Raw genomic sequence first — 10,976 nt, forward strand, 5'->3', positions numbered from 1 at the left:
TCTGAACAGTTCTGTAGGAAAGGATAAGGATGTTAAAATTCACAAGATAACCATTTCATATTTGAGGCCTTGAAAAAAATTCAACATGGGATCTGGAGAGCAGGGAAAAGAAGGCCCTGGAGAATGATATTTCCTAAAGATTCATCTTAGCAGTTGCAATTAACTTCCTCAATACCTTTTGGATAAAAGTTATCTGATAAGAGATCAAGAGAGAGAACATGATTTAGCTCTAGCAAGTCTCGATTTACAATCTGTCTTCCCTGATCTGAGCTCATTTTGTGCAACTCCTGTGTCATGTTCCTCTCTTGCAGAAATGGAAGAAAGAGTTTAAGTCAAAATAGATAAGTGTAGAGCCCCCAGAAGGCAAAATGAAATGTCTCTTAATGGCATTTTTATGGCACTCCCAGGATATCACTGTATCCTACAGGGCTATTATGAGGGGAATTTCATCTCCTTTACTCGAAAAAGCTTTGGTGACATTCCGAAAAAATGCATAATGCAGCAATTTAAAATAGCTAAAATATTTGGTACAAGTTTCCTGGATTTCAGCTCTGCCTGAGAAAAAAAGTATGCAGGAATGCAAGTACAGAAGAAAGAAGGAGAGAAATAGAAATAACCCTCCCTCCCCTCCTCCTTTGCTCTCTTCTCCCACCTCTCCTGACTGATTTGAAATCAACATGTGGGTGGAGGGGGAGGATGCTGCTGCTGAAGAGTGCTCTGTGCCAGGCTTCTCTGTGGAGAGGTCTGATTTTCATGAGCATGAACAGGAGACCTCTCCCTGATCATGTTTCCAGGACTGGATTATTTATGGCTCTAATTCCATCCCTTTAATTACTTCCTCTTCTGGTGATGTCTTTTTAAGTCTTAGAGCAGCTAATGCACACCCAGTACATACTAAGTAATGAAAATGCACAATGAAGGCACACATACCTTGTTTATATCCAAGGATTTAAAATTAGTAACAAGGGAGGTTAATATTATTCTTAGGAGATAACACTCGTTGCTATGGTGAAGATCTGTCACTCACTCTTGGGGAGATGGCACCTGAGCTATGAATGTTTGATGGCATTTTTGCTTTTGAGATGAGCAGTAGTAATTACTCCAAAGCAGATACTAACCCCTCTGATTCTGAGCAGACATCTCATGTAGGTGTTTTGTATTTGAACAGGCTCCTCTCTGCCTTCTCGGTGGGCTCAGCATGCTGGCATTGACTGGGTTTTTCAACACTTAAAGAAACAATGGAAAACTGCAAGACCTGGTGTCAGAAGACAAAAATAGCCTCACACAAAAATCCCAAAACTACCAGGACACTTTTTTTTTTTTCTTGTTTAATGGGTGTTACAATTTGCATCAAATTCTGAGGATCCTTCAGCTTTTAAAAATATATACAATTTCATTAGGCCTGATCTGCTGATCACAACTTCATGATCTGTTCTTCCTTCCAAAATTTATTCAGGCCATAATCTACAAGAAATTGGTTGTTTTCAGCAGTTTATGACTTGTTATTTAACATTTAACAGAATGGCAATTTATTTTGGTAACAACCAATCCTGAGAGGTTTATAGCCATTGTAAAGCATAATCAACTGTTTGCATCATTACCAGCTTTTCAAGATATAAAAATGGCCAGCTGCCTTGGAAAATTGCTTAGCAGCTATAAGAATTTGCACTGAAGATAATGGATGAGGTTATTTCACCTTAAAGGTCAAAAGTTTTTAGAGAAACCTCTTACTTCAGTGGACATTTTCAGCAGACAGGTGAAACCCAACCCCAGAAGGACAATAAGGAAACAATTAGCAGCAATTTTTTCAATAATGAATATGAAAAGGAAACTGTAGGAGATGGACAATACAGACGATTGCACCTTCATTATCACAGCATCAGGCCTAAAACTAAATCTTGTTGTCTTTACATTGCAACTGTTTTGCTGAATTGTACAATTGTACTGTACTCATCAAATAGCTTAATCATCAAGGCTTCCCACTGATCTCTTACTATCAGGCAACTGGACACAGACTTCATAACTGACATGTTTAGAAAGATTCAAAATACTTCCATTTTGATTAAGTTACAAATGACAACATAAGTTTTACAACGGTGTTATCAGTTCTTCATCTTAAACCATTTTAGTGGGCCAAATCTCAGTGAGTAGTTAACAGGGAATAATTGAAGTCCACAAATTACTTTCTATTAGTGCTCTCAAAGATATAATTACAAACAGTATGCAAATTCCTTTTTTTTTCCTACTTATTTTGCTAATATTAATACTTCTTCTGTAGCAGTTACTGCAGAATATTTGAACTGGCCTCTTCTATTTCCACTGTGAAAGAGATTATGCACATTTGCACAGTTCATGCAAATGTTCACATGGGAATAAAACCAATTCTTTCCTCTTAACACTTGTGCCTAGCTCAAAAGTTCATTCTTCTAATCTATTTGTGCTACTAAAACTTTCACTAAGCAAAGGCACTCACAGAGAAGAAAAATGGATGAAAAACATCCGTTTAAGCCTTTGAGCAGGTAAGAGCACGTTTGGGTTTGGTTTTTTAAATTTATGTTTAGATAGTATACATTCAACTCTTTAATGTTGATTGGAATTTCTGGTGGAAAGCTTTAATTCATTTTTCCTCCAGTTTTCAAACATCATGAAGAAAATTAATCCCTACTATAACTCCAGGGAATTTGAGGGTATTATGGCAGAGATTACTTTGGCACAGCATTTCTTGTTTAAAATGCTTACCTGCTCACATACACTTTTTAAACATGAAGAGTGATGGCTGCTGAATTGCATTATTCACATTCAAATGATGTGAAATATAGGAAATGCCATGGCTTCAATTCTCCACTAACTTTTTGGGCTCCACTTCCTGTAACTTGGAGCAGGTTATTAGGATTTCCAGATAGATGCAGCTGTTGCTACTCCACTTTGCTGGAAACAGAAGTGTTCTGAATCTCACAAAGGTGTCCAACAGGCTGCTAAAGAAAAGAAAACTGAAGAGACATTTTCCTTGGAAGCAGAGACCACCATGTCAATCAGCTTAGAAGCAGGAAGATAATTTCTCTTTAAAAGAAAAATCAAAATAACAACAAACTCTTATTTTTTACTTATTCAAAAGCCTAGAAATAATAAATGACATGAAAGAAACTGAAACAAAGTCCTCAGGAAAAAACTCCACAGACTCATATCCACTGCCTTGTCATATTCAGCCTGTCTTTCATGTTGTTAAAAATTCTCTTCAGCCCTGGGCATTGGTAGCAAAACTGCAGCAATGAGGATCAGGCAATCTTGCCTGCCAGTCAGCAGCATTAGCAATTTGCTGGTTGCAGAAAAACTAAAAATAAAAGGGGAGTATTTCATAAAGCAGCAAAAGTAAGGCAGCCTCATTTCTACCAGACTGCCTCAGTATAGCTACCAGGTATCAGATATGAAGAGCATTTATACCTGCTCAATGCTTTTCCACAAGTGCAAGCAGGGATACAAAAGCAGGCACAAAGGTCAGTGGGAAAAGACCTGTGTTCTTGAGCTTACCTTTACTGACTGAAATAACTTGCAATCAGAATCATTAGCAACCTCTGCTGGATGGACACAGCAGAGGAAAATGTGAATCAGAGGGTGGCTTTTTCAGGCATGGATGAGTTATTTAATTGAAACAGTGCCTTTGTCTTTCATGAAATCATTTTCCCCTCCACATTTTTCTGAAACACTGAGTCATTCAAAGATTTGAAAGCATTTATTTTCATTCTTTTTGTTGCATTTTGGGAAATGGTATCATGTCCCCCAGCCCCTCAACTCCAGCCCTTTAGTAAGGTGTAAGTAATTACTTACTATGGCTTTTCTTCTTTGGTCTGGAATCACAGAGAACCCATTGGTATCATTAAGAGCTTTAGAGTTGTCATGCTTTCAATTTTTCAAATTGGGCAGTAAAAGACTACGCTTGCACATTTACTAAAGGCTATTGGTAACACAAGCTCGTAGGAGTAGACTCACTTTCAGGGCTGTAATGTCATTTATGAGTTTAATGTCACTTATGAGTTCAGCATCCTCACCCAGGGACGTTCAAACCAGAAGCTCACCAGGCACCAAGGACATCTTGACTCTGCTTTTTCTTGTCATCCATGGACAGGCTTTTGAAAGAGGACTTTTCACAATGTAGGACCTACTTACAAGTGCTTCCCACCTGCACTCTCAATCCAACAAAACCTGGGTCGTTTTTCAACTAAGCTTCAAGCCAACCTGAGTAAAGAGGTCAACTTTCCCACGCACTGGCTGCTCAGCAGCTAATGCTGAAGCAGCACAAGCTGATTTATTCTGTAGGGTCACCTCAAGTGTTAAGCTAAAGTGTCAGACAGGTACCCATGGGGCAAATCTCTGCAGCTTTTGGAGCACTGTTAGGAGGAGAGTTCTCCTCTTAGGAGAAGAGTTCCCTCCCTCATTAAAATTTGTTTTGTATTATGGATTTCTTCCTTCCTCACAGAACTGGAAGGACTATTTAGAAATAGTTATCACTACTGACATTCAAAGCATTATTAGAATGGCAGCCCACTGAAAAAAAAAAAAAAATCATTCCATTGTAGGAGATCCTGATAATTCAGGAGTTGTTAGACTCCAACGGGGTTGTTTTTAAAGCTTTTCTCAGCTTCAGGACCAGCAACACGGCTTTCATGGAAAACCAGTGAGACTGGAGTACAACTGATGCCCTCGACCTCTGGGTTGGTTGCTTTTTGGGTTTGTTTTGGGTTGTTTATTTTGGTTGGGGTTTTTTTGGCAGGGGGACGAGGAGGAAGAGGGGGAAGCTCTTTAGAGTAGAAAAGGCCCAGGCAAGCTTCTCTGTTTCAGAACCTAAGCCCTCATCTGCTGCTGCGTTCACGTCTGCAAAGGTTTTTCATTTGCTTTGGCTAGATGGATTCTGTGAGGTGCTACCTCTAGTTTTGTCACAGAATTTCAGCTTATTTATAGGCATAAATAAATCCATTCATCTGGTGTGGAGAGGGACAAGGAGAGAAGAGTTGGACTCATTGATCCTTGTGGGTCTCTTCCAGCTCAGGATAGTCTACAGTTCCCTTCTGTGAACCTGCAGGCCAGCCAAACCTGAAGCACATGGAAGATGCTTGTGTGTGCCTGGCCTTCAGCAAGTCTAAAAGTGCCACTGCCAAAGGCAGCTCCACTCCAGCACCCCAGTGTGCACCTATGCATTCGCATCAGGGCAAGCCCAAGAGACTGTGCTATGCAGCTGATGTTATTTCAATTCAGTGAAATTACAGCCCCATCACAAGCACTACTGCAAGAGGGAATCACGTGCAAGCCACAGGGGCCTTCCGTGGCTACATGCTTTAAAGTTGGTATAAGCAGGTCACGCTGCTGCTACCGACACCCACAATCTAGTAGAGACTCTCAGTCATTTAGGAAGATGTGAGGCATTTTCATTCTGTCTTCAGATTTCGATAGAGCCAAAATAGTCTGTCTTCACACCTTTTAAACCATATCCTTTTGGGGGTGGGAGGATATGTGCTGCTGAGGGGAAGAAACTATTTCATATGTATGTATTTAATTCTCAGCAGCTGATAGTCCGTGCAGCTCGCTAACCAGCTTCACATATGTAACTTCAATGCTTAGCACTGAAGACAGACTCACAAGTTTGAGGAAGGAGACAAGAAACCCCAACCCTAAATCACATTTAGAGATTCCAGGCAGATTCCAGGATCAAAATGGAAACATGAAGAAAGTTTCTAGAAGTTTAGGAAAGAAAAAAAATTTCCTCTGCGTGTTGCTGAAAAAGGTTTGTAATGTTTGTAAAAAGGTTTGGAAAGTCTTCACTGCAGTGTAATCCTTCCTTCCATCCCCCCAAACAGTTTTTAGTTATCTTCTCTGTTCATGATTGCCTTTATATTGTCATTGACATTGTGTTGCATTAAGTCAGTCTCTAATATTAGATGCAATTATGATACGTGACATTGAAATAGCACTTAAAGTAAGATTCCTTTTGAAGGAGTCACCTTAGATCTATGTCTTTGTGAGGCTGTTTATTGCTTTGGTGATTGTGCTATCAAGTATTCTTTGTATACAAGTACCAAGGTGCTAACAGCAAGATCCCAAACAGATAAAAGGAGAAAACATTTGAGTAAGTTGAATTATGATGTCTGCAGTCAGACTTGTACTCTAGAAACACCTCCCCAGCTGTTTCTTCAGCACAGTTTTGGGAAGTACTGCAATTACACTTTTTCCTTGATTTAACCTCTGGCTCCTCAGGACTATGTTGTGCCTCTGCACAGTGCTAGAATTAAGTCTATTAGTGCTAATAGCCCCTATGACCAGACATCAAGAAACCAGGAAATTAGATTACCCATGGATACTGTTGGAGCTAAAGTGACTCCTGATCCCCCACTGAACATACCGGCACACTGTCAGGACTAGTGAAAATTAGGAGTTTGAAACATTTTGTGGATTTACCTCAGTATTGTCTAAATTTTTACCCCAGACTTAGAAAACTGGACCCCAATCTGATCTTTTTATCTCAAAGTTCATATTCCAAAAGTTTCTGTGTCACATTGTGCTGTGGGTCACACTGACTTGTGCCTTCTGTCTTGTAAGAATGCCTGCAACAGCAGCTCATCAGTGGCAACACGTAAGTGTAACTCACTGGCAATTAATTCCACTAGGAGTAAGATCCAGCAACTTCACAGTTAAAATCATGACAGCAATAGAGCTAACAGCAAAAAACAAATTTAGAAGGAGAAGAAAAAAAATCAACAAAAATAAGATGTGACAAGTGCTTATTTACGTAGCCATTTTTCAGGAGCTGAGCTGCACTTCAATACATAAAAGCATTGTACCTTTAGTAAAACCTTCCTCCTGAATAGCTAATAAGTTATATTTAAGTGCTTTCACCAATGAACTGACTTACTTTAGTTACTGTGAAATCATTTTTATTATCCTTCTGCCCAAAAAAGTTGGAGGTAGCTAAAATCATTTTGGTGCACCTCCTGCAAGATCATGAATTATTGAAGACAGGAGCTAGAGTGGTTGCATGAAGAAAAAGACAGATAGTGAGGGCACTTTCACAGTTATTGAGAAGATGGCTTGAAGGGAAGGCAGTGAAAATATCTGCAGGATTGTCTCTTATTTATAGCAATGGTGGAAAAGACCAAAGCCAAGTCACCCAACACTGAAATATTTAATTGTGCAATAACAACTTAGGGAGATGCCAACTAAGAACATAAGGAAGTTGCAGATGTTGCTTTGTGGCACAGCTCCTGAATCCCAGCTTGCTCTGGGATTGCCAGGTATTTAGGCCCCTGCTGAAAGGGTACCCATGTGCCGTTGAGAGTGATGGGGACTGGTGGTTAAATAACACATCAGGACCAGAAGAAACATAAAAAATCAGAGCTTGCAAAGGACTTTTTTATCTCAAATGGGAATCACTCTGCTTCTCTCGCAGCTGCGAGTAAAATAAACCTAACCGGGAATCTGGCAGTCCTCTACTTAATTCAAGAAACCTGACCTGCTGTCAGTAACTCAGCACTCAGATCTTTAAGCCTCTCTTAGGTGATCAATTTATCCCCTGCAGCGGTTCCTTCCACAGAAATTCCCACTGATGCCACTGCGGGAAGCATGAAACAATTATGGGCTGGCCCACTGCTGAATGTGCTAACCAGGTGTGGATGATCTTGGGAGGTATTTCTGTCTGTTCACGCCACTGGCAGTTTTACAAGGCAGAACATCTTTGTTCTTGGCCCAGTAGAGACTAGAAGGCTTCCCACCAACCAGCATTAAGAACAAAGGACTGACTGGACCAGCAGCAGCACCAAGACTGGACCCAGAGTCCCCTGAAGCATTGGCTCCAGGACACCAACACAGAGTGGTATTAAAATACTTATATTTTGTATTGTGCAGCTCTCAATACTATTTTAAATATGATTCTAAGTTCAGCTGTACTTCAGACTTTATAAAAAGCAAGCCAACAAAAGCCATGCATAGAACTACTGCAGGATATATCCCTGAATGTGGCTCCTTTGTTATAATAGCCCTGACATCTATCCTCCCCACTGGATCTCATTGCAAAGGACAATTCAGGTTGGGAGGGACTTCAGGAGGTCCTTGGTCTTACCTGCTGCTCAAAGCAAGGCCACATGCAGGGTCAGAACGTGGATTTTGAAAAACTCCCAAGGAAGGGGAATGCACAACCTCTCTGGGCAATCTGTGGCACTGCTGGATTGTGGGTTAAAACAGTATTATTTATGTCCAACCTCTCTTTTCAACTTGTGCCCCTTTTTTCTCAATCTCCCACCATGCATGACTGTGAAGAGCCTGGCCCCATGTCCTTTATGACCTTATGATGCTGAAGGGCTGCTCTGAGGTCCCCCAGCAGCACTTTCCTTCTTCAGGGTGAACAAGGCCTACAGCCTCAGCCCCTCTTCACAGGGCAAGTGCTCCAGCCCCCAAACACTGAGTTGGCCTTTCCTGGACCAGCTGTGGCTGGCCAATGCCCATCCTGTTCAGAGGTCTCCAGACTGGATGCCACAGCACAGTATGGTTGGCTGAGGTGTTTCTGCTGATCTGGTGACCAAGCTCCCATTCACATGGCTGGGAGGCTGCTGCCCCTCTCTGCTGCCAGGACATGCCACCAGCTCTTGCTCTTGCTGTGCTCTAGGCCCCTTTCAGCAGAATTGCTCCCCAGCCTGGCATTCCCCAATCCCTAGAACTTCAAGGGGTGCTTCCTTCCCAGGTACCTGGCTCTGCACCCACCCTGGTGGAATTTCATAAAGGGTTCCTGCCACCCTTTTCCTGCAGCATCTCCCAGTCCCCCTGAAAATCAGCTCTTCCTTCCAGTGTAAAGAGTGGTTCACATAATTTGGCATCATTGGCAAACTTGATGAGACAGAGTTCAGCCTCCTTCTCCAGGTCACTGACAAGTTTGTTGAACAGGAAACAACCCAGGACAAACCAGCCTTTCCACAGAGTAAAGCCCCTTAACCACTTCCATCTGCTCCCAGTCATGCCAACTTCTTATCTATTGAGTTATTCACTAAAATTTTGTTTATGCTTCTTTCATTACACTACAGAATCACAGAATGGTTTTGGTTGAAAGGGACATTAAAGATCCTCTAGTCCAACCCCCCTGCCGTGGTCTATGTCTGATTCCATCAGACCAGGTTGCTCAGGCCCCAGTCTAGCCCAGCCTTGAACAATTCCAGAGACGGGGCATCCACAACTACTCTCAACAACCTGTACCAGTGCCTCACTACCCCCATAGTGAAGAATAATTCCTAGCATTGTATTACTCAAATTGTATTCACTGGAATGTTTAGGACCTCTACTGTTCTTTGCACCACAAACTGTTCACTCATCTGCCAGATGGAAGGAACACCCAAGTTGCCCAGAACAAATCCAACAGTCAGGAGGAATCACTGTACTCAGAACCATGCTTTATGTAATATTTACATCATACAGTAATTTTGGAGAAATTCGCCACTATTTTAAATTGCAGTTTATGAGATGCAATATTTGCTGTATTAAAAAAAATCCGGCTAACGAACCTCTCCTTATATAAGCTAGTATATAAATAAGGAAATTGCAATAGCAATAGTAAAGGTGTTTTAATGTCATATGAAGTTGCGAAGCAATTACTCTGTGTTCCATAACTACCTCTTGAAAATCTTAAGAATGGTAATCTGATTATGTTACCATTGTCAAAATGATATTTCTAAGTATAGCTTTGTAATTTCCTACTAATAAAGTAAGTAGGTGTATTGCTAACTAAGCTAACAATTCAAGTATTCACAAGTACCCATGGTTCATTGACCATTAACAATCAGTAAGACACCAAATGATGATTTAGAATTCCCTCCTTCCTACTCAATGCCCCCAGAGTAAAATACAAAAGCATATTTTAAATGTAGCTTAAATTGTAATCATTTACTAACAGAAAATTTTATTTGGGCAACATCCCAAAAAGCTGTCATTTTTTATTTTTGCCTCATTTAAAAAAAATTGGGTACAAGGATCTTAGGCAAATACAGTATGATGACAGAACAACACTATTTCTCTAAAAGACTCATAACTACACTGTATGTATGTATACGAAAGCAACACTGAGAATAAACTCAATTAAATGCAAAAATTGGAGATATTTGGGTGGTGTGTGTTGATTTTCTTTTTAAATTGGCTTCCTATTTATGCACACAATTAAATTAAGACCTCTAATTTACTTTGGCATTATTCTTGCTATCTTGATCTGATTTGGAAAATTTAGTAAACAAAAAAAAATCAAGAAAAGTATTCTTTTTTTACAAGTGTGCCCCAGAACAGATGCAAAATTCCACACAGGATCCAGAAAAGCTCTGTGTATGTGTATAAACAAGTGCGTGCTTATACATACATGTACATACAACCTGTTGCTTAATTGCTGAAATGACAAAGTTTAATAAAAGTCGCAAGATTGTGCTGGTGATGATCCAAATTCATTAATATGGCTTTGCAATCTACACACAAAAATCTGCTGCTTATGACCCACAGAAAACATTTGTTTTGTCATAATTCAATTAAAAATTCAGGAAAGTTTAGCTGGCCATTTAGTGCCAGTCTACCGTGCTGCTTGCCAAAGTCAGACTAGCATACAGGTGCTCACAGAATAGTCAGAATTAAAGGACAAACCCTAAAGACCAACCTGGGGGAAGTGAGTCTCCTAAGAAGTCAGTAATACCCCAGATGGTGAATTTCCTTAAGTTGTTCAGGCATCGTTTCACAGTTTGAAGCAGACCTGAGCTCAGTACTCAGGCCCAGGAATCTCACAGGCTTTATGAGCCTTACATTTTGCAGCAGGAAGCAGAGCAAGTGCTGTCACCTCCTCAGCCCAGCTTCATCACCAGTCTCACCTGAGTAGCAGGTCAGATATTGTGATTTTCACACCCAGGCTGATGAGGCACCCTCCAACCACAGACAGCAGACCAGGCTTTTTAGGGAACTGAAGACACCAGACA

This window comes from Haemorhous mexicanus, chromosome 2, assembly GCF_027477595.1.
Source record: "Haemorhous mexicanus isolate bHaeMex1 chromosome 2, bHaeMex1.pri, whole genome shotgun sequence".
Classification (NCBI taxonomy): domain Eukaryota; kingdom Metazoa; phylum Chordata; class Aves; order Passeriformes; family Fringillidae; genus Haemorhous; species Haemorhous mexicanus.